At 47.7% G+C, this 26,217-nt stretch overlaps 1 long non-coding RNA gene and 1 pseudogene across 1 annotated transcript in view; both read left to right on the top strand.

Moving 5' to 3' along the window:
- The window catches only part of LOC141058681 (uncharacterized), a 193,446-nt gene that overhangs the window by 4,766 nt on the left and 162,463 nt on the right, over positions 1-26,217 (top strand). The gene's annotated exons all lie outside the window — the stretch shown is intronic.
- On the top strand, positions 3,837-4,951 carry LOC141058817 (uncharacterized; annotated as a pseudogene).

The following is a 26,217-nucleotide window of genomic DNA, read 5'->3' as shown; positions in this document are numbered from 1 at the left end:
TATCTCTCCGTATTCATCTGATAGTCTGGTACCAGTGGTATCTCTCCATATTCATCTGATAGTCTGGTACCAGTGGTATCTCTCCATATTCATCTGATGGTCTGGTACCAGTGGTATCTCTCCGTATTCATCTGATGGTCTGGTACCAGTGGTATCCCTCCGTATTCATCTGATGGTCTGGTACCAGTGGTATCTCTCCATATTCATCTGATGGTCTGGTACCAGTGGTATCCCTCCATATTCATCTGATGGTCTGGTACCAGTGGTATCCCTCCATATTCATCTGATGGTCTGGTACCAGTGGTATCTCTCCGTATTCATCTGATAGTCTGGTACCAGTGGTATCTCTCCGTATTCATCTGATAGTCTGGTACCAGTGGTATCTCTCCGTATTCATCTGATAGTCTGGTACCAGTGGTATCTCTCCGTATTCATCTGATGGTCTGGTACCAGTGGTATCTCTCCGTATTCATCTGATGGTCTGGTACCAGTGGTATCCCTCCGTATTCATCTGATGGTCTGGTACCAGTGGTATCCCTCCGTATTCATCTGATGGTCTGGTACCAGTGGTATCCCTCCATATTCATCTGATAGTCTGGTACCAGTGGTATCCCTCCATATTCATCTGATAGTCTGGTACCAGTGGTATCTCTCCGTATTCATCTGATGGTCTGGTACCAGTGGTATCTCTCCGTATTCATCTGATGGTCTGGTACCAGTGGTATCTCTCCGTATTCATCTGATGGTCTGGTACCAGTGGTATCCCTCCGTATTCATCTGATGGTCTGGTACCAGTGGTATCCCTCCGTATTCATCTGATGGTCTGGTACCAGTGGTATCCCTCCGTATTCATCTGATGGTCTGGTACCAGTGGTATCCCTCCATATTCATCTGATGGTCTGGTACCAGTGGTATCCCTCCATATTCATCTGATAGTCTGGTACCAGTGGTATCCCTCCATGCCGGATTACAAGAAGTATAAAAAATGACAGCTCGGAAATCTATGGCGTACAGGCGGACTATAATATGTAGCTTATTACACACAACCTATGCTCTCTGCTACAGGACTTGGATTATATTAACCCTTACCTACCGAGCGGAGAGCAGAGCCTGGTGGAGTGCGGGCAGCCAGTACCCAGGACACTGACAGTATATAGCATCCCTAGCTCCCCGAGTCCCTTACACATTGGTCAGTATTCCACCCCTTATTCCCAGAGCACAAGCCTTTTATTTTCAGAAAATATTGATGTGATTACTTTTTGCCCTTTCGCCTCCAAGTTATTTCTGCTTTTTGTTGAAATCCAACAGAACATTTAGAAAATGAAAAAGTTCTACTTTCCGATAATGTTTTTTTATTTTGCTTTTAATTTATACTACATTTTGTTGTTTTTTTTGCTTTTGCTATCATTTTATTACTCTAGCCCTAAACCTTAGCTTAGTAGCTCTAATCTTAGCCCTAATCTCTAGTCCTAACCCTAGCCTGCACTGTAACCCTTACCCTAACACTAGTAGCCCAAAACTCTAGTCACAACCATAGCCCTAATCTTAGCCTTAGTAGCCCTAACCATAGCACTAATCTTAGCCCTAAGCTCTAGTCCTAGCCCTAACCATAGCCTTAATCATAACTCTAGTGCCCTAACTCTAGGCTTAATCTCTTGTCCTAGCCCTAACCCTAATTTTAATAACCTAGTAGCCCTAACCCTAGTCCTACCTATAGCCCTAACCTGTAGTCTTAACCATAGCCCTAATCTCTAGTCCTAACCGTAACCCTAATCCTAACCTTAGTAGCCCTATCCAAAGCCCTAACCTTTAGTCTTAATAAAAGCCCTAACCATAGCCCTAACTCTAGCCTTAGTTGCCCTAACCAAAGCCATAAACCTAACCTTAGTGTGATGAACATCCCACCGCTGCCACCAATATGTGATGATACGGCAGCAGGAGGCAAGCCGTTGCCACCGAATTGTGACGAACTGCGGACCCTGTGCCACCAAAACGTCACGATCCCACCACTGGCACCAGTAGGTCAGCGGACGGAGGGACGCGACGCACTGCCGGCACACGGCTATCACAGGCACAGTGGGGGCTTATCTTAGTTATCCCACCACCGGCACCACGTGACAAAAATACAGCATGCTAATTTTGATCTAACAATTTATAGCAGGGGGGTATTTTGGATGCCCCACCACTGCTAACAACCTTCCAAGAACTGCGGGGATTTATGTATATCCCACTTTCTCAGTTCCACTTTGGAACTCGCAGCTCTCCGGCGCCCCCCTTACCCTCAGGTCAGTCAGGGAACTGCACCTAGGATAATTAGTCGCCGGACGGCTGCTTGCTGTGCACGGGCCACTAGACTACTGCAGTAAGGGAATTATCAATGCTGTGGCCGCAGCCCCTCATTCAGCATGTAAGACCCGTCTGTACTGCCAGCTAGCCGAGCCAGCCGTGCACACCACGCTGCCACCAGCCAAGCTTTACTTAATCAAAGAGTTAATTAAGAGGGTCCGTGACAAACCCCAAATTAGTAGCGATTATCTAAAAAAAAGCGCATAGTTCGTTTACTAGAGCATGGAGGCAAACTAGTAGAATTTTATCATTTATTCCCAAAAGGGCAGTGATTACATAGATAAAAGTTGCTATAAAGTTGAGACATTAAATATGTACAAATACAAATATAAAACAAAGGGATTAAAAGACAGAAAGTAACACGTGTTCAGTCGATAACAGGCAGACCATGTGGAGGGAGAAGGCGGAGCCACACGTCTCCACTCATCTGGGGGTTCTTGTCAGCACGGACTCTGTAGCTCCAACTGATTGGAATTTGCTAGGGAATACCTATAGCCTAGGGTCTGTGACCTCATGAAATCGGCGGTCTGGAGAGGTCCAACCTCCCTCTCTCCAAGTTATGATTTGGCTACAAAACTTAGAATAACTATATCTAAACGAGAAAAGCCCGTACCAACACACATAGGGCATCATTGTTTGTGATTTACCGAATAGAATCCGAAGACACCAAGCATGCCGTGATTAAGATCCTCCATTTGGGAGCAATCCATATCTCAGTTTCTGGAAGTGATAGAACTTTGCAAGAGCCACCGTAAGGAAGCCGGGTCCGCGCAGATCACAGAAATGTCCGTTTCGTTTTTCTGTCGCGATCGGAGCGCATGCTAGCCTATTTCAATATCTCTCACAGTTTTATTTCAAACACTTGTCCCAGAGGATAAAGGACTTCCTTTAGCTGTGCAGGGAGGGGGGAGGAGAAGAATTCTACACTGAGGCTTCAGGTTTTCCAGAGCTGCAGGCAGGAAGACACTGGTGTGTGGAGTGGTAGGGGAAGAGGGGGATTGCAGCTGTGTGACAAAGGGATTTTCTAGAATGTTCCAGAAACATCATATTTTACATTACACTTAGTAACCTTAACCATAACCCTAACGTCTCGTTCTAACCATAGTCCTAATGAATTTGATTTGTAATTATTCTGGGCAGCTTATAAAAGAAAAAAATCACGGCCATTGTTTCCTGACAGATCAGAAAACCATAAGAATAATTAAAATTTTAATTGATATTTGATACACAGCGGGTGAAATAAGTATTGAAAACGTCTCCAATTTTTGAAGTAAATATATTTCTAAAGGTGCTATTGATATGAAATTCTCACCAGGTGTCGGTAACAACTCATGTAATCCACACAGGCAAAGAAATCACCATAGATGGCCGTAAATTATAAGTAATACAGGCAATTGGTACTAAACACATGAAGAAAGAAATGAGCAAAATGCCCTGGAAAGTCCTGACACCTATCAGTAGTTAGAAAGCATTCTTGACACTTATTGACAAATAATGTCAGCTGGTTCATCTGATGGCTTATAGCCCTAACCCTAATCCTACCCATAGCCCTAATCCTAGCCCCAACGATAACCCTAATGCTATCCCTACCCACAGTCCTAACCCTACCCATAGCACTAATACTAGCACTACCCATAACCCTAATGCTAGCCCTACCCACAGTCCTAACCCTACACATAGCCCTAATTCTAGCCCTACCCAAAACGCTAACCCTAATCCTAGCCCTACCCACAGCCCTAACACTAATCCTAGCCCTACCCTGAGCCCTAGCCCTACCCATAGCCCTAATGCTACCCCTACCTACAGCCCTAACCCTAATCCTATCCCTACCCATAGCCTTAACCCTAATCCTAGCCCTACCCATAGCCCTAACTCTATTCCTACCCCTACCCACAGCCCTAACCCTAATCCTACCCACAGCCCTAACACTAATCCTACCCACAGCCCTAACACTAATCCTAGCCCTACCCTGAGCCCTAGCCCTACCCATAGCCCTAATGCTACCCCTACCTACAGCCCTAACCCTAATCCTATCCCTACCCATAGCCCTAACCCTAATCCTAGCCCTACCCATAACCCTAACCCTATTCCTACCCCTACCCACAGCCCTAACCCTAATCCTACCCACAGCCCTAACACTAATCCTAGCCCTACCCTGAGCCCTAGCCCTACCCATAGCCCTAATGCTACCCCTACCTACAGCCCTAACCCTAATCCTATCCCTACCCATAGCCCTAACCCTAATCCTAGCCCTACCCATAGCCCTAACCCTATTCCTACCCCTACCCACAGCCCTAACCCTAATCCTACCCATAGCCCTAAGCTTAATCTTAGCCCTACCCATAACCCTAATCCTAGCCCCACCCACAGCGCTAACCCTAATCCTAGCCCCACCCACAGCGCTAACCCTAATCCTAGCCCCACCCACAGCGCTAACCCTAATCCTAGTTTGGTTTGGAAAAAAAAGCAAAAAAGGTAACATTAGCATATTATTTATTATTAATGGTTTTCTTTCTTTTTTATGTTGTGGACAGTGTTTCCTGCAGGTTTCTGCCTCCTGCTTACTTGTGACATGAGCTGTGGGAAAGCGAAGTGCAGCTCCTGAGTCACTGCTGTCTTTCTCGGCTCTGTCTTCTCCAGGGCGGCTGCAGTCGCTCCACATGGACGAGCTTTTTGCTGCTGGATCATTTGGTAGCGGGTGCGGTGGAGAATTTGGGTCCCCATGGAATCTTGCATGGAGGCGACCACCCCTGTTAGTCCTAACCACTTCAGCTACTGACATAATGAGCTGCACCAGTCGGATAATTGCTCTGGGCCAGATAACCAATTCCTTTACCCATAGATGCAGCAGAGCTGAGTTTATCGGGCTGACTCCTTTCTGCATACGGCTAGCTGCTGTCCTCTTTCGGTCATTCACAGTCATCCAGAGAAATTGTTTACCAGCCTTCTTCTCCTTTAAGGTAACTATGAAGATGAGGAGGATCTTCCAGCTTTTTGCCCCCTGATCCGCATTTCCATTCTGCTAATTCTGAAATAAAAGCAGAGCTGTGCGAGCGGGGACGTCCTGGCACCGGTAAAACCCATGATTTCTTGGTTTGGCTACAGAAATTCCATGTACTTAGATAGTTTTATAATACAGTAATAAATTCCAATGTCAGGCTCATCTTGTGAGAAGACAGCAATGTCACTCCTAAAATATGATGTTCTGAGCCGAGAGAAGAGCGGAAACTTCGATTCTAAATGGAAGAAATGAAAGTCAATGAAGGAGAAGCAATTAAAGAGACAGAACCGAGCTGAAAGCCGGCAGATCGCGGCAGAAAGCGGCAAATACGAGGGAACGAGAGCGCTGGATACATCTGACCGGCAGATGTATCCGAGCCACAGATGTATCCGAGCCACAGATGTATCCGAGCCGCAGATGTATCCGACCCGCAGATGTATCTGACCCGTCACCCGCAGAGGTATCCGACCTGCAGATGCTTCCGAGCCGCAGATGTATCCAAGCCGCAGATGTATCCGACCCTCAGATGCTTCCGACCCTCAGATGCTTCCGACCCTCAGATGCTTCCGACCCTCAGATGCATCCGACCAGCAGATGCATCCGAGCCGCAGATGCATCCGACCGGCAGATGCTTCCGACCGGCAGATGCTTCCGACCGGCAGATGCATCCGACCGGCAGATGCATCCGACCGGCAGATGCATCCGACCGGCAGATGCTTCCGACCAGCAGATGCATCCGACCGGCAGATGCTTCCGACCCTCAGATGCATCCGACCGGCAGATGCTTCCGACCGGCAGATGCATCCGACCGGCAGATGCTTCCGACCCTCAGATGCATCCGACCGGCAGATGCTTCCGACCGGCAGATGCTTCCGACCCTCAGATGCATCCGACCGGCAGATGCTTCCGACCGGCAGATGCTTCCGAGCCGCAGATGCATCCGACCGGCAGATGCATCCGGCCGGCAGATGCATCCGGCCGGCAGATGCTTCCGACCGGCAGATGCTTCCGACCGGCAGATGCTTCCGACCGGCAGATGCTTCCGACCGGCAGATGCTTCCGACCAGCAGATGCTTCCGACCGGCAGATACATGGGAGCCACATATACAAAGCGATAAAGTGGTCCATGTCTACATCCGAAGCGGTTGGAATTGTGCATTATGATGGGTTATTAGGCTGCAGAGGGCCCATATATATTTCCTGCACAGGGGCCCCTCTGTCTGTGACGGCTCCTGCCACCATGTGCGAGACATCAGCGCTCAGGTCTTATCCTCCCCAGCCCCTGGCGGGAGCGCACTGCAGGAGAGGATGCCGGTGATGTGCAGCATCTGTCACCGGCTTTACTACCGCTATTAAACCGATCAGACCGTAGCATCTACAGGTGCATCCTCACCAAAAGGACAAAACTAGCCCTGCAAAGTGACGAAACTGCAGCAGTGCGGCGCAACAGGAATCTAACACATTGTGCAGATATTAGCGGTCCCTAAGCCGTGTGTGAAGCATTGGAGTAGACTAAATACAAGGCGGTATATACAGTATATCAAATATCAGTTTATTTTCAATTCATCATTATTTTCAAGGCTTCTGCTCCTTCACATCTACATACGTACAGAAATGGCGGCAAAATAGTTCCGGCGCATGAGCCGGAAAGAAGTGTGCTGGCGCATGGGCACTGATGTTTTCGGCTCTGCCCACATTAGGGCAAATCATAGTGCGCAGGCGCGATCTGGCGATTTCTCTGCGCTGGCATGGAAATTTGCCCGAATATGTGGATGACGCAGAAGGTGTCACCCACATCGATCAAAACAGGAGGACGGAGGGTCAGCAGCCGGGAGGAGGAGTAGAGAGAGTCCAGAATGGACACCTCTGGACCAAAAAGATTAACATACAGCGCAGGGGGAACTTGAAAAGGTTTTTTTTGGGGGGGATTCAGGGTGTTACATAACCATTTACGGAATTCAGCATAGGCTTTGAATAAGGTAATATCAAGTTTAACCTACTTTGACCAGAGCTGTAATCACAGCTACACCGCTCAATACTGTTGTATAATGTTCTTTATTCTGCTGCTACATAAAGACAGAAGAGTAAGAATCTCTCATGCCCCGGCTCAGCTGCATAGATAGTGGCTTTTCCTGGGATAGTATGGTTCCCATCATTCTCTGTGATCTTGGAGGAGGGAACGCTGCACTCACCTTTTTTGGTGTAATTTTTCATTAAACTTTCAGAGATAATTAAGGAGATGGCAGACATCGAGGATATTAATAATGGAATCTGTAAACTTCAGGTTTGTGCGTCAGATCCATTATCAATATCACAACCTTCCTCCGTGACCGCGTCATAAAACTTCCCAGATTTACGGGCGGATGTGACGGCTCTTTTAATTGCAGGATGTGATTAATTAGCGACTTAAATAATATTGATTTAACGCTTTTGCTATTTTTTTTCCCCTTGATTCGCGGCCGTTGGCGGAGGATAATGGACGATCTTCACTATTTACGGCCCGGCTTGATCTTCCATATAATTCTTTTCCGTTGTGAAAAGGTCAAATTGCCGTAGATTGGAATGTGTTTGATAAGATCACGGGGAAAGAAGCTTTCTGGAAAGAACCATGAATATTTAACGTGGGATTTTAGAAGAGTCTTTAAAGGGATTGTTAACTCGAAAGGGACCCAACTTGTTAGAAGGGTCCCGGACAATTAGCTCTCTGCCTGGACTCCCTGCACTCAGCTGTACTCTTTGGTAAGCCCTCCAGCAGTAAGTGCTCCTATTCCCTGTAGCGCCACCCCAGGGGAAAATGAGTATTAATAGTGTTCACTCTTGGTGCAATCTCCGAAACATTTGATGTCTATGGTCTAGGCATTAGATCTGTTACTCGTCTGTCATGGATCCAGCGCCTGGCTCTGCTCCCTATTCTTCGGCTCACTAGATTGGCATAGGGCACCACTGACCTCATGTCTTCAGGCCTTCTTATCAGTCATCTCAAGCAGCAGATCACTGCCTGAGTATTCAGGTAGTTGGTGTCCACGGCACTGCTTGTGGGTCGCCCTCCCAGGGCCGTGGGGTACTCGGTACCGGGCCGGTGTCGGCGATTTGTGTCACAGCAGCAGCGACCCGGTCCGTGGCCCTGGGCGCCCAATTAATAGAGGAAATTTGAATGGTGGAATGTAGTTAATGGAATAGTTCGTGACGCCACCTGTGGTGTTCAGCAAGTGAGATGTTAAGCCGACGCTGCATGCAGATCCTCTGGGACTGGTGGTGTGGTGCAGCCAAGATGGTGTAGCTCCCCACAGCTGGAGCTGTAGTCCCAGGGCAGTGTAGATGTAGGGGTAGAGGAGAGGCACAAGCGGTGTAGAACCTGGTACCCTGATGTAGCGGTGCTGGGTGCGTTGGCGCAAGAATTAATGGAGGACACCAGGGCTTGTAGTTCCAAAGCTTTACTCACAGTCTGTAGTACACACAGGTGCCTGCCTCCGTGCGTGTCCTCCGGGTCAGGGACTCAGTCAACCTCCAGGTCAGATGGAAGGCTCCCTTCCAACACTCCGCCAACATGTGCCTTTCTGAACGTCTCCTCTTATAGCGCCTTTAAGTGTGAAGTACTCCAGTACTGAGTTACACTGGAGTTCCTCCTGACAGATGTTCCCAAGAACCCTACTTGTACGGCAGACAGCTGTAGCCTGCTTCGGGGACTCCTTACTCCTGAGTCCCGGCTCACAATCAAGGTTGTTGTTGTGCCCCCAAGTCTTAGATGGGAGTAGTGCATTTACAGCTCACTACTCCACCGGTGTCTGCTGTAGAACCATTAGTGTCCATACAACCTCGGGGACCGGGCCCCGGCCTTACGCTTAGAACTTCTAGGCAGGGTTCTTCCTCTAACCCACGTCCTCTGTTCCCTTTTACTCCTACGGTCCGTACTAGTCTTTCCTTCTTATGGAAGATCAGGTTTCTGTTCAATGTCTTTCTCCTTCTTTCCTTTCCCGTGCCAGCAGACCCAGATCACTGAGATCTGCTGCAGCACCTCCTTCCTCCATCCCTCTCTCAGGGATCTTCTCTCCTCACTCCTCTCTGAGTGACTCTCTGACTGACTGACCTCTAATCCTAAACCTTCCCGCTCTTTTATGTATTCTAACTCCACCCGCCTCCCAACACGTTTCGTGTTCCAAGCAGGGAGCCACCAAAGGTGCTCTGCTACACTCCAAGCAGGGAGCCGCAATGTGGCTTTGCTGAACTACCGTGTTGTGTGGGATACAGGTGTTGGAGCGTGGTCAGGAGCCTCCAACTTACCTGGATGGTGGGGCACCACACCTCAGGAGGAGGGGCAGTACTTCTGTGGCGACTGAGCCTCTGGGGCACTACACTTGCACTTCTGCAACTCTGTTGAAGTGCTGGGGTCTGCTACAATATATCGTCAATCTAACTACCCAACCCTGCCATAATGTCGGGCTCTGCTTTAACTCCAAAGTATGTCTCTTGACCTACTCAACTCTGCGATGATGGGATCTGCTACATCACCACAGTGAGCTTTCTGACCATCTGCATCCTACATCACTGGGCTCCACTGCCATAGGAAATTTCCTGTCCCACTCGACTGGGCTCTGCTACATCACCTAACTCTGCTGAACAAATCTACATGGAGCCATCAGACAAACCTAGTACTGCTGCATCATTTAGCTCTACTTCATTGATCATCTCTACAGATCTCTCAGTGGAGACCCAGCTCTGCTACATCACTGGGCTCTGCTATAACGCTTGCCCATTCCATATAATGTAGGACTCCATAACATAATCTGCTCTGATTCATTGCTAAGTCTCCTCTGCGGTGCTGCTATCTTGTCTCTGCGCTGGGTAACACACATAGGTGACCATAGACCTGTAACATTCGGTGGCAGATGTGGCCAATATTGGTGGGATCTGCAGACCATCCTATGATTTTAGCAGACCTGGAATTGCCAATATTTTTGCATGTAACTTTAAAGTTACCTTTTAAGAAAGTCTTCCAAATAAGATAACTGACTGAGGAAAAACAAGCTGCTGCCAAACAATCCACTGATTTCAGTAGCCACCATGTAATACTCCATTCTTCCTGCGGGGGTGCTGTTGGGAAACTGAGCACTTACCAGGTTCCTCTGTAGATTGCAGCTAATTAATGGGGATTTTAGTAGTCGGGCAATGTGTGATTTGCATATTTATTAGGTATTCTCCTAAAGAGTTGCCAAAACCAGAATCCCTCATGTTGCATTGTCAGATCTGGTCCCCCAGACACATTTTATGCTTTCCATGTGCTGAAAGTATCGATGATCACAGTCACTCAGGATCTAGATGGAGCAATTAGGAGAATAAGTACCGATCCCGCGAGCGAGAGTCTGTAGCAACGTAGTGTGCAGGATCCGGTGGCCTTTGGGACGTAACCTCAGATGATCTCTGCTTCTGCATCATGATATGAAGTCTTATAAAGAAAATTCATTACCAGCCGTCATCTCCTGGAGACACAGGCACTAATCATCTGCAGCGTGTGTCATAAAGGCCCCCAGACAAACCTCACCGATCGTAAATCGCGGGGCCCGAAGACTGATCGTCTGCACATTGATGGACAATGAGCGCAGATGTAGTGTCAGTGCGGCAGAGATATCTATCTATCTATATCATTTGTTTATCTATTATCTATCTACAGGTGCGTCTCACAAAATTAGAATATCATCAAAAAATGAATTTATTTCAGTTCTTCAATACATAAAGTGACTCTCCTCTATTCTATAGAGTCATTACAGAGTGATCTATTTCACGTGTTTATTTCTGTTGATGATTATGGCTTACAGCCAATGAGAACCCAAATGTCATTATCTCAGTAAATTAGAATACTTTATAACACCAGCTTGAAAAATGATTGTAAAATCTGAAATGTTGTCCTACTGAAATGCATGATCAGTAAATGCCCTCAATACTTGGTCGGGCTCCTTTTGCATCATTTACTGCATCAATGCGGCGTGGCATGGAGGCGATCAGCCTGTGGTACTGCTGAGGGGTTATGGAAGCCCAGGTTGCTTTGATAGCAGCCTTCAGCTCGTCTGCATTGTTGGCTCTGGTGTCTCTCATCTTCCTCTTGATAATACTCCATAGATTCTCTATGGGGTTAAGGTCAGGCGAGTTTGCTGCCAATCAAGCACAGTGATACTGTTGTGTGTACACCAGGTATTGGTACTTTTGGCAGTGTGGACAGGGGCCAAGTCCTGCTGGAGAATGACATTTCTATCTCCAAAAAGCTTGTCGGCAGAGGGAAGCATGAAGTGCTCTACAATGTCCTGGTAGACGGCTGCGCTGACTTTGGTCTTTATAAAACACAGTGGACCTACACCAGCAGATGACATGGCTCCCCAAACCATCACTGATTGTGGAAACTTCACACTAGACCTCCAGCAGCTTGGATTGTGGCCTCTCCACCGTTCCTCCAGACTCTGGGACCTTGATTTCCAAATGAAATGCAAAATTTACTTTAATCTGAAAACAACACCTTGGACCACTGACAACACTCCAGTTCTTTCTCCTTGGCCCAGGTAAGACGCTTCTGGCGGTGTCTATTGGTCATGAATGGCTGACACAAGGAATGTGACACTTGTAGCCCATGTCCTGGACACGTCTGTGTGTGGTGTGAAGCAATGATTCCAGCAGCAGTCCACTCCTTGTGAATCTCCCCCAAATTTTTGAATGGCCTTTCCTTAACAATCCTTTCCAGGCTGCGGTTATCCTGGTTGCTTGTGCACCTTTTTCTACCACACTTTTTCCTTCCACTCCCCTTTCCATTAATATTCTTGGATCCAGCACTCTGTGAACAGCCGGCATCTTTAGCAATGACCTTTTGTGGTTTCCCCTCCTTGTGGAGTGTGTCAGTGACTGCCTACTGGACATCTGTCAGGTCAGCAGTCTTCCCCATGATTGTGGAGCTACTGAAACTAAGGGACCTTTATAAACGCTTAGGAAGCCTGTGCAGGTGTTTATTGTGAATTATTCTAATTTACTGAGATAATGACTTTTGGGTTTTCATTGGCTGTAAGCCATAATCATCAACATTACCAGAAATAAACACGTGGAATAGATCACTCTGTAATGACTCTATAGAATATAGGAGAGTCACTTTATGTATTGAAGAACTGAAATAAATTACCTCTTTGATGATATTCTAATTTTGTGAGAGGCGCCTGTATATATCTTAGTAGGTCTAGATCCATTTATTACAGATGTGTACGGTATCAGTTTATACAATTTACTTTATATATATTATTATTATTGTCTCTAGAAATAAAAGGACAAACTGTAAATATTGACACAGAGGAAGAAATAATAATACAAGTATAAAATATGCAATAAATGAGTTTATGTCCTGACTGTCAGACTTTGCAGACTTTGCCTACTGTGGGAATATTTTGGCAGCCATCTTGGTTGTCACTTAACCGTCCCAAGTATAGGTATGAGAAGAGCAAAGCCAAGATCCATTTCTCAGATCTATATTGTAATAGATCCCATTACCCGGGTGCGTCAAACTTCCTATGTTTCATGCAGCAGATTACAATATTTTGGCAAAAAAGATAAAAATTTTTGAATTTTTTCCGTTTAAGGGTTAAAAAAGCGACTTGGGTCTAGTTGCTTGTTCACGGAGAGACTCGTCCCGTCTGCTGTCAGTAGATACCTACAAGGTTAATTGTTTGCACCCGACCAGCACATGTGATTAAGGATCACGCTGCCATGTGGAGACAGATGGGCGTTCGGTGGCACTGACTGCCGGAGCCAGGACTGGGGTGGACAGAGCTGTTCCGCCAAACAGATGGACGGGACGCCGTGTGCAGGACATTCTTACACAAGGACACTGGACTAGTGATGGACGTCTTGTGATGGTATCTCTCGCTCTTCTCTCCAGATTCCATTAAAAATTGCAGATAGTCGCAGCTTCGAAATTCTCCGAGACAAAACGGGTCTTTATCCGCAACATTAACCTCTCGGGGCTGGAATTTACGAGAAAGCCCAAAGTTAAACCAGCAGAAGGAAAACATAAGCCCTGCCGTCATATTTCTCAAAATCTGCTTATTTTGATACTTGTTATGACCTAGTTAGATGAACTGTACATGCACTGATTTACGGACTTGTTTTTTTTTTTGGGGGGGGGGTGGTAATGGTGATTTTGTTTTTCTACTAATTATATATTATGGTCACGATCTTAAGTATCATTAATAGGCAGAAACAGCTAGAAACAAGCATTCTTCTGGAGCGTCATTTATACAATGCCCTTCAATATCTACCTTTACAAACCTTAAATCGTACCCGTTGTTTCATTTGACTATTTGGAATAAGCTATTTGGAATAAGCTGTCGTGTGTGTATACGAGGAAAAACACTATTTCTGGCCATTATATAATTTGTAAACTGCATTTTTCGCTAGTTTTCCCCTTTACGGCCAATATATCTAATTTTCAGTTGTCTCTAAGCTAGTGGGTGCAGGCTATCTGATGTCTCCCATACACAACGCGCACAGACATGATAAATTCCTGCTCTCCTGTCTCTATGTACCACATTTACAGAAGCCGAAGCAGCAAGGAGGAAATTTTACAGCAGTACTGAGCAGAGTAGCTGTGAATCCTTCACTGGAGTGTGATAAAACGCTTGATAGCAGTAGCATGGAGGACATTATACAACGGAAATGAATAATGTAGCTGTGAATCCTTCACTGGAGTGTCATAAAACGCTTGATAGCAGTAGCATGGAGGACATTATACAACGGAAATGAATAATGTATATGTTAATCCTTCACTGGAGTGTGATAAAACACTTGATAGCAGTAGCATGGAGGACATTATACAACAGAACTAAATAATGTGTATGTGAATCCTTCACTGGAGTGTGATAAAACGATTGATAGCAGTAGTATGGAGGACATTATACAACGGAACTGAATAATGTAGCTGTGAATCCTTCACTGGAGTGTGATAAAACGCTTAATAGCAGTAGTATGGAGGACATTATACAACGGAACTAAATAATGTAGCTGTGAATCCTTCACTGGAGTGTGATAAAACACTTGATAGCAGTAGCATGGAGGACATTATACAACAGAACTGAATAATGTGTATGTGAATCCTTCACTGGAGTGTGATAAAACGATTGATAGCAGTAGTATGGAGGACATTATACAACGGAACTGAATAATGTAGCTGTGAATCCTTCACTGGAGTGTGATAAAACGCTTCATAGCAGTAGTATGGAGGACATTATACAACGGAACTAAATAATGTAGCTGTGAATCCTTCACTGGAGTGTGATAAAACGCTTGATAGCAGTAGCATGGAGGACATTATACAACAGAACTGAATAATGTGTATGTGAATCCTTCACTGGAGTGTGATAAAACGATTGATAGCAGTAGTATGGAGGACATTATACAACGGAACTGAATAATGTAGCTGTGAATCCTTCACTGGAGTGTGATAAAACGCTTGATAGCAGTAGTATGGAGGACATTATACAACGGAACTAAATAATGTAGCTGTGAATCCTTCACTGGAGTGTGATAAAACGCTTGATAGCAGTAGCATGGAGGACATTATACAACAGAACTGAATAATGTGTATGTGAATCCTTCACTGGAGTGTGATAAAACGATTGATAGCAGTAGTATGGACGACATTATACAACGGAACTGAATAATGTATATGTGAATCTATCACTGGAGTGTGATAAAACGCTTGATAGCAGTAGTATGGAGGACATTATACAACGGAACTAAATAATGTAGCTGTGAATCCTTCACTGGAGTGTGATAAAACGCTTACATGAAAGCAGCAGCTTCTACTATTGGTTTCTGTAAAGTTTATTGAAACAAGAGTGACCATTTCATTGATAATTAAGGTGTTAAAAACAAACAATAAAGGTAGTTGGTATACAAATGTGTATCTCTACACCCTTCTGGGTACATAAAAAGCTGGGTGATAATCGTTTAGGCATTAGAATAGCTTCCATTACCAATTGTCCTCCACCATGTTACCTGTGTAGACCAAGAATCCACTAAATAGAATTGGATAAATTGTAGCCAAACACTAGATACATGGATGTAGCAGAGCTGAGATGGTCATTGAATTGTTTCTTTAGTGGAACCTCTCTATCTGTTGTATCAGTCTCTAGGCAATACTAATGGCTTCCCGGCCCGTCGCGCCCCCCAGGGTCCTCGGACAGGTTACCGCCCGCACCTCCGCCAGCCCAGCACCATTATTTAGCTGTTATTATAGAACGTATCCTCCTTTAATAATATTTTCCTAGTTTAAATAATATTTTCACGGCACAATTAAGTCGAACTTTACAAGTGTAAAAAGCCATTAGGAGCATGTAAGATAATATTTCCATTGAATTATCACTAAAGTCCCGCAGCCAGATGATATTTTTTACAACCGAACGGTATTTAAAATGATGAAATTGGAGAAGATGGGCACAAATCGTGTTTTACGTCTTCCATCTCGGCAGCAGTAAACTGACACAGACCTATAAATTCTTAATAACGTATCATAATATAAAAGGCTACAAGCAGAGCTATATTACGCTCCGGTGTCAGGTATGGGCGAGGGGCTGCCTGAGAATGGGTGCAGCGAGGGGTCCATGGCTCAATCCTTAAAGGGATTGTCCTCGTTCAGTAATCTGCCTGCCTGCAGGTTCAGTTGGGTGTAAAATAATCAAGCTCTGGTTTACATACCATCCCCAGGTCCAGTGTTGTGTTTCCACTGCTGCCCCGGTCTCCGTTGTTTGACTGCAGGGGTGATGTCATAGCAACATGAATGCTGCCCCTGTCTTTGATGATTGACTGCGGTGCTGATGATATGACACCACCCCTGCAGCCAAACAGCAGAGACCGGGGCAGGAGTGGGAACGCATCTGTCACTGCAGCAGTTAATCAACAGAGGCTGGGACAGCAGCAGGAAATGAATGCATTACCACTGCAGCCAAACAGCAGAGACCGGGGCAGCAATGGAAACACATCCGTCACTGCTGCAGCCAATCAACAGAGACTGGGACAGCAGCAGGAAATGAATGCATTACCACTGCAGCCAAACAGCAGAGACCGGGGCAGCAATGTAAACATATCCGTCACTGCTGCAGCCAAACAGCAGAGACCGGGGCAGCAGCAGGAAATGAATGCATTACCACTGCAGCCAAACAACAGAGACCGGGGCAGCAATGGAAACACAATCCGTCACTGCTGCAGCCAAACAACAGAGACTGGGACAGCAGCAGGAAATGAATGCATTACCACTGCAGCCAAACAGCAGAGACCGGGGCAGCAATGTAAACACATCCGTCACTGCTGCAGCCAAACAGCAAAGACCGGGGCAGCAGTGGGAACGCAATCTGTCACTGCAGCAGTCAATCAACAGAGGCTGGGACAGCAGCAGGAAATGAATGCATTACCACTGCAGCCAAACAGCAGAGACCGGGGCAGCAATGTAAACATATCCGTCACTGCTGCAGCCAAACAGCAGAGACCGGGGCAGCAGCAGGAAATGAATGCATTACCACTGCAGCCAAACAACAGAGACCGGGGCAGCAATGTAAACACATCCGTCACTGCTGCAGCCAAACAGCAAAGACCGGGGCAGCAGTGGGAACGCAATCTGTCACTGCAGCAGTCAATCAACAGAGGCTGGGACAGCAGCAGGAAATGAATGCATTACCACTGCAGCCAAACAGCAGAGACCGGGGCAGCAATGTAAACATATCCGTCACTGCTGCAGCCAAACAGCAGAGACCGGGGCAGCAGCAGGAAATGAATGCATTACCACTGCAGCCAAACAACAGAGACCGGGGCAGCAATGGAAACACAATCCGTCACTGCTGCAGCCAAACAACAGAGACTGGGACAGCAGCAGGAAATGAATGCATTACCACTGCAGCCAAACAGCAGAGACCGGGGCAGCAATGTAAACACATCCGTCACTGCTGCAGCCAAACAGCAAAGACCGGGGCAGCAGTGGGAACGCAATCTGTCACTGCAGCAGTCAATCAACAGAGGCTGGGACAGCAGCAGGAAATGAATGCATTACCACTGCAGCCAAACAACAGAGACCGGGGCAGCAATGGAAACACATCCATCACTGCTGCAGCCACACAATAGAGAGAGGGGCAGCAGCAGGAAATGAATGCATTACCACTTCAGCCAAACAGCAGAGACCGGAGCAGCAATGGAAACACAATCCGTCACTGCTGCAGCCAAACAACAGAGACTGGGACAGCAGCAGGAAATGAATGCATTACCACTGCAGCCAAACAGCAGAGACCGGGGCAGCAATGTAAACACATCCGTCACTGCTGCAGCCAAACAGCAGAGACCGGGGCAGCAGCAGGAAATGAATGCATTACCACTGCAGCCAAACAACAGAGACCGAGTGTTATGGTTCCGGCTGCTGCGTTCTCCTCCCGGCGCGTCCCCGCACCCGGCTTCCGGGTTCCCCAGGCGTCGGGCACCCGTGCACTGTGGAGATTCCGGCGCTCTGCCTCCTGGGAATTATGACGCGGTGGCGCCGCCCCCAACATGGCGGCGTCCACCGGCTATTTAGGATTGGGGTTAGTCAGGTAAGGTGCCTGACTGTCGACTTCGGTGACGCTGTCTCCTGCACCGTTCACTCTGTCCCAGACCGTACCTCTTGTCTGCGTCTCCAGCGCTCTTTCTGTGTCTGCCGCTGTCTCGCCTATCTGCTTTGTCACTATTGTTTCTTGTGTCTGCCGCTATCGCTCCTGCCTTCCCTTGCCTGGTTGTTCTCCTGTGTTCCCCTCTGTCCGCTTGCCTCCTGCTGTGTCTCACTGTCTTTGCCTTATCCATTTTCCCTCTCTATTACAGCCTCCCGTCTGTGCCATCCTCTGAGTCTGCTCACAGTCCCTCCTCCACTGTTCCAGGTCCATTGCTGCCCTGATTATCTGTGTATCCTCTCCAGGCTTACCCCAGTCGCCCCTTTGGTTCCGGCCATCACGGTTCTACCCTCCGTGGGCCTGCCCCTAACACTCCTTGTATAGGGGGTGGTCATCACCTGGGCCGCTCGCCCACGGGGGCTCTGGAACCGTGACCCAGAGGGTCCACTTCCGGGTTGTTCTTTATTGCCCCTGTAACAGCAACCGTAACAGTACAGTCAGGCGATGGACCCCGCTGGAGCCTCGGCTGCGCAAAAAGAATTAATTTTCCTGCGGGAGAATCAGACGCGCATCATGTCCTTCATGAAAACCATGGACTCGCGTCTGTCCGCCCTCCAATCCTCTGATCCTGGTAACACCGCCCAGTTGGCGGGTTTACAACAAGAATTAGCGCAGCAGCGTGATACTCAGACCCATATTCTCAGTGACATGGCGTCTGTGGACGCCCGATTACTTTCCCTGCAGTTGGCCGCCTCGGCCTCCTCCCCCGCTCCTGTTTCTCATTCTCCCCAGCGCTTAGCCAAGCCACCTCGATATAATGGTGACACTAAATTATGCCGGGGTTTTTTAAACCAGTGCCGTCTCCATTTTGAATTACTGCCCCAGCAGTATCCGACAGACCGGGCCAAAGTGGCCTTCATCATCTCCCATTTGGAGGGGGACGCCTTGGCTTGGGTCAATCCCCTCTGGGAGCGTGACGAACCGGTGGTCACTCAGCTATCCGTATTTTTGGACACTTTTCGGCGAGTTTTTGATGAACCAGGCCGTCTTGCCTCCACCACTGAGGCACTGTTCAACCTTTGCCAGGGTTCCCAGACTGTGGGTCAGTACGCCATACAGTTTAGGACCTTGTCCTCTGATTTAGGCTGGAATAGCGAGGCACTGGTGGGCGCCTTTTGGCGAGGTCTCTCGGGTCGTATTAAGGACGAGCTGGCTGGTCATGACACTCCAACAGCTCTGGAAGATCTAATTTCCCTGGCCACCCGAATTGTCCTCCAGTTCCAGGAACGAGCCCGGGAGAGAAGGGTTTCCCGTCCTTTATCTTCTGTTTGCAGACCGCCCAGTCCCCGACCAAGGACCTCCCCTCCGGCTTCCGTACCCGAACCCATGCAGGTGGACCGCCTTAAGCTCTTGGACCAGCGTCGTAGGGAGAGAAGTCTCCAGGGCCTTTGTTTCTATTGCGGCAGCAACTCCCATCTACTCCGAGCTTGTCCTGAGCGTCCGGAAAACTTCTTCGCCTAGGCCAGGTGTATGTGATACCTCTCAACCCCTCACTTTATCTGTCCTCTTGCATGTGGGTGGGAAGCGGGCTTCTCTAACGGCCTACGTGGACTCAGGCGCTGCTGGAAATTTTATCAGACTTGAGGAAGTTAATAAATTTTCAGTCCCTGTGAGGGTCTTGGAGAACCCCCAGGTTCTTGCGTCCATTGACGGCTGACCCCTACAAGAGGCCGTGACTCATGTTACTCTAGAGGTAGAATTGCAGATAGGGGCCCTGCACAGGGAGAAAATTACATTTTTTGTCTTAGCAGGGATCTCCCATCCTATCCTCCTCGGCCTCCCGTGGTTGCGGCTCCACGAACCCACGTTGGATTGGCATACTGGCAGCGTCTTGCGCTGGGGGGAGTCCTGTCGGGCTCGGTGTCTGCTGCCGGTGCGTCCCGTAGGTAATCCCTCTCCTTCCCCTGTTCCCGCCGGGTCGCCGTTGGCTTACACTGCTTTTTTGGATGTCTTCGACAAAAGAGAAGCTGAGACTCTCCCTCCGCACCGTCCCTACGATTGTCCCATCGAGCTGGTTCCAGGAACCACCCCGCCTCGTGGTAGAATTTATCCCCTCTCATCAGCAGAGACTCAAGCCATGTCTGAATACATTCAAGACAATTTAGCCAGAGGTTTTATTCGAAAGTCTTCGTCCCCTGCTGGAGCAGGCTTCTTTATTGTGAAAAAGAAGGATGGGTCCCTACATCCGTGCATCGACTACCGTGGCTTGAATCGCATCACGATCAAGAACAAATATCCCCTGCCGCTCATCTCTGAGCTCTTTGATCGCCTGAGAGGAGCGAGAGTGTTCACCAAGCTCGATTTACGTGGAGCCTACAACCTTGTTCGCATACGCTCTGGGGATGAGTGGAAAACCGCGTTCAGTACGCGAGACGGGCACTATGAATATTTGGTTATGCCGTTTGGTCTCTGCAACGCCCCTGCAGTGTTTCAGGAACTCGTTAACGACATCTTTCGAGATCTTCTCTACTCTTGTGTCGTGGCCTACCTGGACGATATCTTGGTTTACTCCTCCGATCTTGCCACACATCGTCGAGACGTTCGCCAAGTCCTCCAACGTCTCAGAGAAAACCACCTTTTTGCTAAGTTGGAGAAGTGCATTTTTGAGCAAACTTCATTGCCTTTTCTGGGATACATCGTCTCGAGCTCAGGGTTAGATATGGACCCTGAGAAAGTCTCCGAAGTTCTCAAATGGCCACGTCATCTTGGTGTAAAGGCCATTCAACGTTTTTTGGGGTTTGCCAATTACTATAGGCAACTTATTCCCCACTTCTCGTCTTTGACTAAACCTATTACCGCGCTTGTCCGCAAAGGAGTCAATCCCAACCTCTGGCCTCCTGAAGCACAAGATGCTTTTGAAGCTTTGAAACAAGAATTTGCGAAGTCGTCAGTACTTCATCGCCCGAATACCAACAGGCCATTTATTCTCGAAGTCGACGCATCCTCAGTGGGAGCTGGAGCTGTTCTGATGCAAAATTCTTCTTCCGGCCGAACTCTCACCTGCGGGTTCTTTTCCAAAGCCTTCTCCGCTCCCGAACGAAACTATGCTATTGGAGATAGAGAATTGTTGGCCATAAAATTGGCTCTCGAGGAATGGCGTCATCTGCTCGAAGGAGCCATCCATCCGTTCACCATCTTCACGGATCACAAGAATTTGGCTTACCTTCAGTCCGCTCAAAGGCTTAACCCTCGGCAAGCCAGATGGTCACTGTTCTTCGAACGTTTTGACTTTGAACTCCACTTCCGGCCCGGGGACAAGAACATCAAGGCCGATGCCCTATCGCGGTTGTTCTTATCAGTGGATAAGGAGGAGGGTCCTGCACATCTCATCGACCCTGCCAAAATCCTTACTGTGGCTCCACTGAACGTGGTGTCCCCACCGTCCGGTAAAACCCTTGTTCGAAGTAAAGATAGACTGAAGGTTCTGTGTTGGAGCCATTCGTCTAAATTCTCTGGGCATGCAGGAGTTAAAAAGACCCTCTCTCTCGTCATTATTGGTGACCTTCTCTTTGCAAGGACGTCTTGGAAGTCATCGCCTCTTGTCCTTCCTGCGCCCGAAATAAAGTTCCTCGACATCCTCCTTCGGGTCTCTTGTATCCATTGCCAGTGCCTGCCAAACCTTGGACCCATGTTGCTATGGATTTTGTCACCGATTTGCCTCCATCTTCCAGATGTACGGAGATATTAGTGGTCGTGGATAGATTTTCCAAGATGGCCCACTTTATAGCTCTGCCAAGCTTGCCACTGCTCCCGAGTTGGCGAAGATCTTCCTACTGCACATTTTCCGCCTCCGTGGCTTTCCCCAACATATCGTCTCTGACCGGGGAGTGAAATTTACCTCTCGTTTTGGCGAGCACTCTGCGGATTGTTAAAGATAAATCTGGATTTTTCCTCCGCCTGCCACCCCCAGTCTATTGGTCAAGTGGAGCGAGTCAACCAGGCTCTCACGGCACACCTTCGGCATTTCACCAATGCTCACCAAGACGACTGGGTCTCTCTGCTTCCTTGGGCAGAATTCGCCTATAACAACCATTCCGGTGAGGCCTGCTCAAAGTCTCCTTTTTTGTGGTTTTTGGTCAACATCCCGGCATCCCTCTTCGTTTCCCCTACCTCATCCATCACTGCTGCAGCCAAACAATAGAGAGAGGGGCAGCAGCAGGAAATGAATACATTACCACTGCAGCCAAACAGCAGAGACCGGGGCAGCAATGGAAACACATCCGTCACTGCTGCAGCCAATCAACAGAGACTGGGACAGCAGCAGGAAATTAATGCATTACCACTGCAGCCAAACAGCAGAGATCGGTGCAGCAATGGAAACACATCCGTCACTGCTGCAGCCAATCAACAGCGACTGGGACAGCAGCAGGAAATGAATGTATTACCACTGCAGCCAAACAGCAGAGACCGGGGCAGCAATAGAAACACATCCATCACTGCTGCAGCCAAACAATAGAGAGAGGGGCAGCAGCAGGAAATTAATGCATTACCACTGCAGCCAAACAGCAGAGACCGGGGCAGCAATGGAAACACATCCGTCACTGCTGCAGCCAATCAACAGAGACTGGGACAGCAGCAGGAAATGAATGCATTACCACTGCAACCAAACAGCAGAGACCAGGGCAGCAATGGAAACACATCCATCACTGCTGCAGCCAAACAATAGAGAGAGGGGCAGCAGCAGGAAATGAATACATTACCACTGCAGCCAAACAGCAGAGACCGGGGCAGCAATGGAAACACAATCCGTCACTGCTGCAGCCAAACAGCAACTGGGGCAGCATTGCGGTTGACATGATGTTACTGGTTCAGCCAAACAACTGAGACCTGTGCATCAGTGAAAACTCAGTTCCTGACCCAGGGAGGGTGTAATAAGGCAGTTTTTTACACCTAAGTAATTCTGCTTGCATAAGATTACTGAACGAGGACAACCCCCTTAAGGAGCTCCAGAAAGGGTCTTCCATCTTTGACTACGCCTCTTGTGCGTCGTTCATTGTGCCCCATGTGACCGCATGAGACTTTAAAGATTCGGAGGAGGCTGTTGCGACCGGACAAATGAGGAGTGGACCTAGGAAGGATGTGTAAAAGCCCTTATGATTTTTGAGCCTTCTGTTTATTACACTTTAGAGTCTGGAGAAACCTCAGAGCCTAAAAAATGTCTTTTCACTGCAATTTTGAGTGGGACAAATCTGCTCTGAAACCATTTTTGGGAACGTCGCTCATCTCCGGTGCTCACTTTTTAATTATTCTTATGAATAATCCAGCATGCAGTGAACACGATCCTGCCGGTACACGGGGAGCTCTTTAAATATTTGCTATGTATTTGAACCTTTTGTCTCTGAGCGTTGCTTTCTGTTCCCGCTCAGGAGCTCCATTTGCATTTCTCAGAGTTTGATGAGAGACTTTGCCTTGAAGTTTGACTGAGCCTGTAACTCCGGGATCTCAGCCCTCTTCCACCTGCGGCAGCGAGCGCTCTCCTTGTCGCGCTCTCGTGACTCATAATATATACCGGGGAAATTGCGGAGTCTCATATACATAAGAGGAGAAGAAAAACGCGCAGCTGTCAAATACCGGCGTGGGGCATTTAAGGAGAATTCTGGCAAAGAGGAGAACGTTCTGTCCCGTGGATGCATCATTCGGTGACAAGTGGGGTCCTGTTCTTCCACTGCCTCCGTAGTTAGGATGCACCTTATGTCAATTTCCAGCAGTATGCTAAATCCACTGTTACTACGCCCGAGCTGGCACACCTTACAGATGAAATCCACGCCAAACAAAATGTTCAAAAACTCTGAATTTCTTCAGCCTCCAAATCCTCCTGCCTCAGCTGCTGTCACTGCGCTTATTAATGGTCATCCGAGGAAGGTTCCTCTGCTGAATGCACTTAGAAAAATCATCAAGATCCTCTGCTGGCAGCTCCTGTATGAGCATCGACCAATAATGTTCCAGATGTGGGGACAAGTCTGGAGACGCTGCAGGTCCCGGTTGGGTCACCTTGTCACGCTGGAATGGCTTTTATGTTTTTTTTTGTTTTTTTTTAATCAAAACCGCATTAACTAAGAACCCAATATTATTTACATGTACTATAACCATTCTTTACTCGCTGTAGGGTATATGCTCATTTTGATTTTTTTTTTTTAGTATAATCTGAGTTTTTTTCTGTAGACCACATAATAATAATAATCTTTATATAGCGCCAACATATTCCGCAGCGCTTTACAGTTTAACAGTTTCAAAACACAAGTCATAAGTAGCAACTTTAGCAATGCAATAATAAAAACAAAATAAGCCGCCCCTGCTGGTGAGAGCTTACAATCTACAATGAGGTGAGGGAGATACAGAGTACAGGTGTGTATATACAATGATGTATTTACAATGATGGTCCAGCCATCTTGAGGGAGTGAGGGATGGATGGAGATAGTGAATGGGCTACACACGCACCCTTACACATAGAATGACTGTGATTAGGGAACGTGATAGGCCGCTCTGAACAAATGTGTTTTGAGGGAGCGCCTAAAACTGTGCAAGTTGTGGTTAGTCCTAATTTCTTGGGCTAGAGCTTTCCAGAGGATTGGCGCAGCGCGGGAGAAGTCTTGGAGTCGGGAGTGGGAGGTACGGATTAGTGCAGAGGTTAGTCAAAAGTCGTTTGCAGAGCGCAGTGGTCGGCTAGGCCGATAGACAGAAATGAGGGAGGAGGTGTAGGGGGGTGCCGCACTGTGGAGAGCTTTGTGGGTGAGATCAAGTACTTTGAATTGGATCCTATAATGAATGGGCAGCCAGTGTAATGACTGACGAAGAGCGGACATGTCCGAGTACCGATTAGCCAGATGGATGACCCCGGCTGCTGCATTAAGTATGGACTGGAGAGGGGATAGTCGAGTGACGGGGAGGCCAATTAATAGAGCGTTGCAGTAATCCAGGCGGGAGTGGATCAATGCTACAGTGAGGGTTTTTGTTTCCATGGTGAGAAAAGGGCGGATTTTAGAGATGTTCTTTAGGTGTAAGCGGCAAGAGCGGGCAAGGGATTGTATATGGGATGTGAAGAGAGATCGGAGTCAAACATAACACCCAGACAGCACGCCTGCTGCCGGGGTGTTATTATGGTGCCACCCACGGAGAGGGAAATGTCAGATTTAGGGAGGTTAGTAGACGGCAGGAGCAGAAGAAGTTCAGTTTTGGAGAGGTTGAGTTTCAGATAGAGAGTGGACATGATATTGGAGACTGCGGACAGACAGTCACTGGCGTTCTGTAGTACAGCGGGGGTAAGGTCGGGGAAGACGTGTATAGTTGTGTGTCATCAGCATAAAGATGGTACTGAAAGCGAAATCTGCTGATGGTCTGTCCAATTGGGGCCGTGTAGAGAGAGAAGAGAAGGGGGCCAAGGACTGAGCCCTGAGGTACCCCGACAGCAAGAGGAAGAGGAGATGACGTGGAGCCAGCGAGCAAAAATCTGAAGGAGCGGTCAGAGAGATAGGAAGAGAACCAGGAGAGAGCGGTGTCCTTAATGGCTAGTGACTGGAGCCTAGAGAGTAGGAGATGGTGGTCAACAGTATCGAAAGCTGCAGATAGGTCAAGAAGAATGAGCAGAGAGTGGTCACCATTACGTTTTGCTGTCAGAAGGTCATTGGTCACTTTGATGAGTGCAGTTTCAGTCGAATGTAGGGGGCTGAAACCGGACTGTGAAGGGTCTAGGAGGGAGTGAGTGGAGAGGTAACGGGTAAGGCGGGAGTAAACTAGGCGCTCCAAAAGTTTAGAGATGAAGGGGAGATTGGAGACTGGTCTGTAGTTGTTTGTGCAGGATGGGTCGAGAGCAGGTTTCTTTAATAAATGACTAACGATAGTGTTGGAAGGAGGATGGGAAAATCTATCTATTATCTTATCTATGCATCTATTATCTAACTTTCTAATTTTTATTATCTATCTATCCATCCATCTATCTATCCGTCCTACCGTCCGTCCGTCTATCCATCCAACCCTCCGTCCAGCTGTCCACCATTTCTCTCTCACGGTGTATAATGTATGTTTGTTGGTTTCTGACTTTATCTAGACATAATGGATATATTATGAGTTACACAGAGACCAATGGCTGCTGAAGGAAAGAGTTCAGCTTTTTTATACTTTTGTATCAATGTCTGCAATCTGGAGAACACATTTGTCTCTTTT

The sequence above is a fragment of the Dendrobates tinctorius genome, unplaced genomic scaffold, assembly GCF_039654945.1.
Source record: "Dendrobates tinctorius isolate UK_male_01 unplaced genomic scaffold, ASM3965494v1 ptg000214l, whole genome shotgun sequence".
Lineage (NCBI taxonomy): Eukaryota > Metazoa > Chordata > Amphibia > Anura > Dendrobatidae > Dendrobates > Dendrobates tinctorius.
Note: the sequence above shows the minus strand (reverse complement) of the source record. Positions and strands in the feature narration are given on the sequence as shown.